Raw genomic sequence first — 9,945 nt, 5'->3', positions numbered from 1 at the left:
AGCTTTCATTGCAGTTCGAGTGACATATATAATGTCAAATTCAGTGAGCAAGATTTGCCATTTCGCGAGTCTGCCGGTTGGCATTGGCTTCTGAAAGATGTACTTCAAAGGATCCATCCTAGATATGAGGTAAGTTGTGTAGGACAAAAGGTAATGCCTTAACTTTTAAGCTACCCAAGTTAGGGCGCAACATGTCATTTCCAAGAAGGTGTACTTGACCTCATAACTAGTGATTTCTTGCTCAAGTAGTAGACAACTTGCTCCTTCCTGCCTGTGGAATCGTGTTGACCGAGAACGCACCCAAAGGAATTATCTGTCACTAAAAGATATAGAAAGAGAGGCCTATCAAGTTCAGGCGGGACCAACACGGGAGGTTTGGACAAATATTCCTTGATTTTTTCAAAACGCTTGTTGACAATCATCCGTCCATCGGACAGCAACATCCTTTTTCAAAAGTCTGAAAATGGGATCACAAGTGGTTGTGAGTTGAGCAATAAACCTGCTAATGTAGTTCAACCTCCCAAGTAGACTCATGACTTCGGTCTTATTTTTCGGGTGTGGCAAATCTCGAATGGCTTTTATTTTGGAAGGATCCAATTCGATTCCCTTCTACTGACAATAAAACCTAGAAGTTTTCCACATGAAACTCCAAATGCACATTTTACTGGATTAAGCTTGAGATCATATCTTCGCACTCTTTCGAAGAATTTTCTCAGATCTTGCACATGGTCAGCTTGTGTTTTAGACTTGATGATTACGTCATCGACGTATACTTCGATTTTTTTATGCATCATATCATGAAACATGGTGGTCATAGCCCTCATGTAAGTTGCCCCAGCATTTTTAAGACCGAATGGCATGACCCTATAGCAATAAGTCCCCCATGGAGTGGTGAAAGCAGTTTTCTCAGCGTCCTCTTCGTCCATCAAGATTTGATGATACCCCACATAGCAGTCCACAAATGATTGAATTTCGTGTCTAGCACAATTATCCACTAGAATGTGGATATTAGGCAAGGGAAAATTGTCTTTTGGACTAGCTTTGTTCAAATCTCGATAGTCAACACAAACTCTTGTCTTTCCATCCTTTTTCGGCACAGGAACAACATTTCCAACCAAGTAGTGTAACGAATGGTTTGGATCACATTTGCATTTAGTTGTTTTATGATTTCTTCCTTGATTTTTTCACTCACGTCCGGTTTGAATTTTCTTCTTTTTTGTTGGACGGGTGGAAAATCAGGATGAGTGGGCAACTTATAGACCACTAAATCAACACTCAAACCTGGCATGTCATCATTGGACCAAGCAAACACATCTTTGTATTCAAACAAAAGTTGTATTATGGCATCCCTAATTTCCTTCTTAACATGAAGACTTATTTTTATTTCTTTGACTTCCTCATTACTTCCCAAATTGATAGCCTCAGTTTCACTAAGATTAGGCTTAGGTTTGTGCTCAAACTGTTCCAATTCCCTATTAATTTCCCTAAAAGCCTCTTCTTCATCATATTCAACCTCTCGACTCGGGGATTCAAGGATAAACAACTCTTTGAGATCTGGGAGTGAATTCTGCATGCATGTCATGTTATCAAAGTCGGCATTTACAAAACTGAAAAATGGAGAATAAGAATCAGGGGAGGGAAAAGAAAAAATTTTACTATGAAACTAGAATTTCATTTCATTGAAATTAAAAAAGGATAGAAGGGTTGACATTAAAACAAAACACTTTCAAATATTCGGATCACAACCCTGACAACAACAAAATACAAAAGAGTAGCAAAACAAACTACCAAGACTCCTTCCTTATGGGGAAAGGAGTGGCTTCCCAATTGTTTAACTCAAAACCGGAGCCCACGAGCTGCACATCGGCATGACTTGTACCTTTACCAACTTGAACCATGTTTACTTCACAAAACAACTGACTGAGATCTTGAATAACTTCTTCAATGTCTTCGTGAGTAAAGGAAGCTTCCATTTCTGGACCCTGAGGCTTGATAAAGGAATGATAAATATGGGGAATTGATTGTGGCAACGCCCAATCAGCTCTTTTGTGGTTCTTAGTCTCATTACCATTTCTCTTACTTTGTTTGTATCCGAGGCCAGAGGTGCCTTGGTTCCCTAAAAGAGTAATGGGATCCACAATTCCTTGTGAACATAGTCCCAAACCTTTACTAGGTTGATAACCATTTTGAGCATTGTCATTGCTACCATTGAAGAGGAAGAAGAGAGACGTGGTTGGATAATGGGGTCTCCTTCTCTAAAGTGATCAACTGATACGACCTCAAAAGACTGGTAAACAATGGAATCACATCATTCTTTTGCCTCAATGTATGGAATGGAGGGATCTCTGTAAATAGGCAAATCATCTTCCCCATGCACAATGATTTCCTGATGGTTGTGTTCAAACTTAACAACTTGATGCAGAGTTGATGGGACTGCCCGAGCCGTGTGGATCCATGGCCTTCCCAATAGAAAATTATAAGATGTGTCCATGTCCATTACTTGGAACACAATCATAAAATCCACCGGTCCAATTGTCATGTTTAACTTTATTTCACCAATGGTATCCCGCCTTGAGCCGTCATAAGCTCGAACAAATACATTGTTGGGGCGAATTCTGTCAAGGCTAATTTTCAAGTTTTGCAACGTAGAGAGAGGACATATGTCTACCCCCGATCCCCTTCTACCATGACCCTCTTTACATAGTACCCTTCACATTTCACTGTAAGAAGCAAAGCTTTGTTGTGTCCAGCTCCCTCTGTGGGCAACTCATCATCAGTGAAAGTGATGGTGTTTGACTCAAAGATGCGCTTGGCCATTTTCTCTAACTAATTTACCGTGGTCTCTTTCGATACATGTGCTTCATTCAAAATCTTATTCAACACACGACGATGTTCTTCTGAGTGCAAGAGTAGAGACACAATGAAATTTGTGCCGGGGGTTTCTTCAATTGTTCCACAATAGAGTAATCTGGAACCTTAATCTTTTTTAGAAACTCTTTTGCTTCTTCCTCAGTAATTGCTTTCTTCAGTGGTACTTGGATGTTTTGAGTCATCTTCCATTTTCTTAATTCTTCTGGAGAATAACATCTTCCAGAGCGTGTCAGCCCTCCTGCTTCATCAACCTCTTCAACAATCTCCTTTCCTCGGTAAACCATAGTGATTTTGTTATAGTTCCAAGGGACAACCTTTGAATCAATTACCAGAAGCTGTTGGACGGGCTTAACAAAGAGAGGTCCTTTCAACTTTGCCAAGCAATTTTGGTCCTGTTGTGTTAATGAAAAACCCTTTGATACATACAACTTCGGCATACCTGCTCGAACTTCAATCCCCTTCGAAACCTCCGGGACACACAAAACTTTGGTATCAAGGTTGACACCTTCCACACTCAAAGATGCAACTGGTTCTAAACTCTTTATCGACTTGTTTTCCTCTCCGATCTTCCTAAACAACTTTCCCATTTTGCCAAGGAGTTTGTACTCTTGATCATCGCAGATCATACCCACTAAATTGTTTTGAGCTGGAAGTGGGTTATTAGTCACATTGGGAGTGTTTTGATCATCTGTCACAACGACCACTCCATGATCGATTAGCTTCTCTATTGCCCCCTTCAAGGTCCAACAATTATCAGTGCTATGTCCTGGGCCCCTGAATGATACTCACATCTTTCATTGGCTTGGAAACCTGGAGCAGTTGGATTCAGACGATGTGGTGGGATAGACCCAATCACTCCTATCTTTCTTAACTTTTGAAACAAGTTGGAGTATGACTCTCCCAATGGAGTGAATTTCCTTTTATGTCCTTGCTCTTGAGCATAATTTTGCATAGGAGGAGGGTTGTAAGGGACCTGATAGGGTGGTTGTTGTGGGCAAAGGTTTCCTTGAGTTGGGGCTCGAAAATGTGGGCGATTGGGAGAATGCACATATGACTGAGCATTGAAGACCGTGTATGGAGATGGAGATACCGGATATTGAAGGACATAAGGGTAGTAATGTTGAGGATAACTAGATTGTCCCTGAATTGGTGGATAAGGACAATTAGAATTCCTTTAAGCACCCCTTGACCCTGATGCTAGCGAAGAAACTTCCTCTTTTCTTTTACGATTTCCAAAACTGCCTGAACCACCTTGAATGGCCTGTGTGGTAGCTTTGATTGCTGTCTGGCTCACGATCCTTCCTGTTTTTAGACCACTTTCAACCATTTCTCCAATTTTGATTGCTGTGTGAAACGGTCTTCCCATTGCGGCTGTCAGGTGGTAGAAATAGTCAGGATCTTAAGCCTCTATGAAGATATCAACCAATTCTTGCTCATCTAAAAGTGGTTTGACCTGGGCTGCTTGTTCCCTCTATTTGATAGCATACTCTCTGAAGCTTTCATTTGGCTTTTTTCTCATATTAGAAAGTGTATTGCGATCTGGCATAATGTCGACATTGTACTGAAATTGTCTAACAAAATCTTGAGCCATATCATCCCAGATGTGCCAGTGGGAGATCTCTTGGTCTATAAACCATTCTGAGGCAACACTAGTCAGGCTCTCACCAAAATAAGCCATGAGCAGTTCCTCTTTAGCCCCTGAACCTCTAAGTTGATTGCAGTATCTCTTGAGGTGAGCTATGGGATCACCGTGCCCGTCATACTTATCAAATTTAGGGGTTTTGAATCCAGGTGGCAAGTGGACATTTGGAAACATACACAAGTCTTTGAATGCGACACTTTTGGAAACATACTTTTCATGTGTTGCTCGATGCTTTTCATTTTCTTCAACATTTTTTCTTGCTCTGAGACTTGAGGGGGCCTCTCAACATCAATAGAGGAGCCGAATTGTACAGAATTAGGGCCCCCGAATGCTATCCCAGGAGTATAGTATTGCTCTGGATGGACGGTGAACTGTCCCTCTTGAGCTGCTCTCTGCGTCACAGTTGGTTGTGGGACAGTATAGACCGGTGCAGCTGTCGCGACAGTGGGATTATTCCTGAATGGCATGCCTTGAGGGCGTGTAGTTGATGGTCCGACCCCACAATTATCAAATGGTCCATACCCCGGAGGAAAGAAAGGATCTGATATCGGGACCTGAGAAGATGAAGATCGGATACTAGTGATCTCAGGAAAATCGGGGATAAACGTTGGTGGTTCTTGGCCATTGGCCCAGGCTTGCCACAATTGTGTCATAACATGTCTTAATGTCCGGTTTTCTTCAATAGTTGTTGACTTTCTTGTCGTTGGATCAAGTGGAGTATCCATTGGGTTCACCACAGTTTCAGTATTACTTGTCATTGATGCTCTTACCTTAGACCTGGTAAAGTACGGGTGTTCTGCCAGTTTACCACAAACCAACCACCGAAAGCTTACTAGAGAGATGAGAAATGAACAAACTTGTTAGGGGTTAGACATCATTCACACATTTGTTAATCATATAATAACATGAGTTCAAAAGGCTATTGTCTCATCCCAGCTTTGCTTCGCTCATTGTCTTCCATTTTTTTTAATTTTATTTTTTAAAATAAAAAAGTTTTGATCGAACCCTTTAGAGGTTGCCTACGTATCATGTCACCGCATGAATCAGATCATTACGTAGTTCAGAAATTTAGACAACTCAACAACATTAATTTAGACAAGAAAAATCCAACCCTTTCATTCATTTCCAAAAAACTTTAAGCAAAATCAATGGGTTTAAACACAACTATGATCAACATGATCTCTTTGAACACCGAACTTTAAACTGAAACACTGAGTCTTAAACAAAACAAGATAAAACAAATAAACAAACTAAACAGCTAAACTCTTCTTCAATCTTCATCATCTTCCTTGGGCTTTCTTTGTCCTCTCAAGGTCACATACAGATTCAACAACACCTTTGGCAGATGGGGAACAATGGCCATGCTTGCTCAGCCACTTCTAGATCATTCATGCGACGATGATTTTTAATAACATAGGAGGTTTGTTCCGCCAGCTAATGAACTTGACGCCTAGTCTTTCCCATATTTTCATAGCAGTTATTCAACCAAACCTAATGATCACCAAGATTGTTCCTTAAGAGGGCCTCTCGCTCCTCTGCTGCTTCAAGTTGATGGCGAAGTGTTGCTCTCTCAATGATCATTTGCCTTTGCCCCTCTTCAATATCGACACACTGACTGATTCTTCTTTTATGGTCTTCTAACTCTGCTTTAAGTTAATCATGTAAATGCATCCAACATGACCTTTCTTTTTCAAATTTCTCCTTCCGCCGCTTAAGTTCTCCCCTTTGGTAGTTCACGACCTCTTCAGATGCCACTAAGTCCCTCTTCAATCGAGAAATTTCAAAACTCTGCTCCTTTTTTATTTGTCAGGCCAAGTGAATTCTACTATCCAACTTTTCCTCTAGACGGGCTAATTTCCCCTCCACATATTTCAATTCCCCTTCCATATCTTGTAACTCCAACTGAATATTTCTTCCTTTTTGGACTTGAACTTCTTGTCAGGCAATGGTGGTTTTGGCCTTCTCCAACTCTTTTTCCAACTGTCTTATGATGTGCTGGTTTTTTCTTTTTCTGCTGGATCCTTCGGGAATGTCATCAAATGTTGTTGGATCACGAAACCATGATAAGTACCTAGGCACCACTTTTCCCTTATCTTGCTCCACCACCATTTCACTTAGCTCAGAAATTATACTTCCAAACCAGATCTTCAGAATATCAGTGTTATCAAAGGCAAAACCTGGCGGGGTGTCAAATACAAATCTACTCATATCATCATTTGGTGGAATTTCTTGTACTCTAGCCAGCTGACGCATAACTCGAAGTGGGGCATAGGGTTGAACACCTCTAAACCCAATTAACACCAGAAACGAGATACCACTAGACATGCATATGACATGCTTAACTGGGAACCAATAATAATTCCACACTATTTCATCAGACGTGGTCACCGAAAGCTTCTCTTCACACGCTATAATTCCTTTTGAAAAATTGATTTTTGCTTCTCTTTCCTTATGGGAGGAAACATAATTACACCAGTCTGGAGTGAACCTGGGTGCACGATCATGGTGATAAAGATGTTCCAAAAACCATATTTGCAACAAAATGTTGCAGCCTTCAAAGTACATTTCTCCATTTATGCATTTAGTCAATGCACGGAACATATCTGCCAGGATCATAGGAATAATAGTAGGACTCTCCATTGTGGTCAACGCCTTCACCACCCTAGCCAAACAAATATCAATATGTTTGTCCCATTTGGGGAAAACAATGAGCCCCAAAAACGCGACCATGAAGGCAAAACATCCATTCGCCTTCCAAGCCTCTTCACCCCCTTGGTTGCTAAGTTGGTTCCGATAGTTTTTAAATTCATACTTTTGGCCATACCTCTCGTATAGAAAGTCCAATGAAACCCACCCATTTTTCAAACTCTCCTTCTCTACTTGATTGATCTTGAGAAGTTCCAGGAACTTTTTGGCATCAACGTTTTTTGGAATTATAGGTTTTTTGTTGCGGAGATCAGCACCCCGAGCACTGAACCCCTTCCCCATGAAGCTAGCGATTTCTTCCAGAGTTGGTGTCATCTCGAAGTCAGAAAATCGAAATACATTATTTTTTGAATCCTAGAAAGGAATCAATACCTCGATCACATCCCTTCTACGGTCAATCTCTATTAGATGCACTAGATGTCCCAAATGTTCTTTTACTCTCCTTTTCTCATGACTCCCCATGTCTGTCCACCATCGCCATAAATTCTTGGGTATTGTGTCAACGATCATGAACTCTGGAATTCCTTCACTTCTAGGCCCTTTGGAACCCTGTCCTTTTGTCAGAGGTGCCATTTGTACCTTTGAATATAGTCCAATTAATATTTTATGACAAACTCTAACCGAGGGAGGAAAGAAGAGTAAACAAAAAATTATTTTTAAAAAAAAACAAAATACCTCTTTTTACAAACACCGAAACCGAGAAGGGATGCCTACGTATCTCATTTTAGTGAGAATCAGGTATGTGTAGTTCATAAAAAAAAACTCACACTTGGAAGACTCTTTTATTTCAATCTCTTTTATTATTATTTTTTTTTAAAAGTAAAATAAAAAAATTGAAAGACAAAGCTATTATAAAGCTGGTCAACAATATAAAAGCTTTCTGAACAAATTATTCTCACGTAACACATAAAATGAACATGTTGGTCTAGAGTGGGCACATATCTTAGATTTTCTAGGTCAAATTCAAATGATACAAATAAACGTAGCCTACCGGAGATAGTTTTTGCTAGGTTTAGCACTTTTTTTTTGGAAGATGTCTAGACTGGCTTACTCGAGTGGACAACTCGAGTCGGGGAGGGTCAGCGTACCGGTAGCAGAGCTATTCCGGCTTAACTGGTGGTCCAACCTCGCCTAACATGTGTGACAAACCTATAACCAGGAGTGTAACCGCACACTGGCTCATCCTAGACAGAAGTCCCGTGGAGCGTATCCGCACACACAGTGTATAACAAAATTTTGGAGATTCAGAGGGTGTGCGAAAGGAGGGAATTTATATACAATTACACAATATCAAAATAATGAATCATTGAAATAATGCAATTAGTCAACAAAAAAAATAAAAAATTATCCAAATATTCAAAATAGCCAAATATTGTTAATGTACAAAGCTCGAATTCTAAAGAAATTCCCCAGCAGAGTTGCCAAATCTGTCACACCACTTCTCTTTTTACAATAGTTATGGATATGACGGGTTTTTTAAAAAAAAAATAAAAAATAAAAAATATATATATAAAACTAAAGAAAAAAATGATTTTTTTTTTAAAAAAAATGTCGCCACTTGAAAATAAGTTTTTTTTTAGGTGTTCCAAATCACCTAGTAATTTCTAATTTAAAAAAAAAATCTTTTTATTTTAGTCTACGAAAACAGAGATTGGATAAGGAATTCTATTGACCGGAGGGAAGGTGTGAGGCACCCCCCGAGTCCCGTGGTTCTAGCACGGTCGCTTTATCAACTCATGTTTGGCTAAAGTAATTTTTGGATAAAAGAATAAATTTGTGTTAGTTACTAATTTTATTTTTAATAAAAAAAAATAAAATTAGTTTATTTTATTTTTCTAAAAAAAAGATTGATAATTCATGACTCAAATTTTATTTAACAATGAGAAAAGAAAAAAAAATGAAAAAAAGAACTTGTTACAACATATAGACTTGAACAAAGATTTTTAAAAAAAAATAAAAATAAATAAATAAATATATTAAGTGTCACTACTTGATGATAACAACAAAGAAAAAAAAAGTATATATTCTATTTTTTTAAAAAAAAATAATGACTAGGCCCCTTTTAAAACAACTAGTGATATACTAAAAAAAAAAAAAATTATATTGATATAATTTCAGAAAAAAAATGACCACTTTAATAAAAATTTTGGTTTTTCATAAAGTGGTCATATTTTTCTTTTGAAAGGAAAAATTGCAAAAATAGCCTATTTTATCTAATAGTTAAATTACTAATCAAAGTAGCCGGTTTTGTATTTCGTTTTAATAACCATTTTATATATTTATTTAAGAGAAAAAAAAACTGAATTTATGAAATGATCAAATTTACATTATTTTTGCGAAAATGACCAGATTTACATTTTCTGCAAAAATGGCCAGATTTACACTTTTTGCAAAAATGACCAGATTTAGTTTTTTTTTTTTTTTTTTTTTTTAAAACAACCTCTCTTTTTTCTTTTCTTAGAATGACCAGAAACTAAAAAACTAAAAAATGACTTTGAGATTGTTGTTTTTTTTTTTTAGCAAAAAAAAAACCATGAGTTATGCATCAACTTCATAATGATAAATATAAAATTCACACCTACTTTAATAATAGAACGTAAATATATAATAACAACAAGATATAATTTAACTAATTCCAATAAAATTATGTATCGTTTCATAATGATAAAGATAGAATTAACACTTAGTTTAGTAATAAAACACAAATATACAATAACAATGAAACA

This window comes from Solanum verrucosum, unplaced genomic scaffold, assembly GCF_900185275.1.
Source record: "Solanum verrucosum unplaced genomic scaffold, falcon-dt-bn FXZP01000038.1, whole genome shotgun sequence".
Taxonomy (NCBI): domain Eukaryota; kingdom Viridiplantae; phylum Streptophyta; class Magnoliopsida; order Solanales; family Solanaceae; genus Solanum; species Solanum verrucosum.
Note: the sequence above shows the minus strand (reverse complement) of the source record.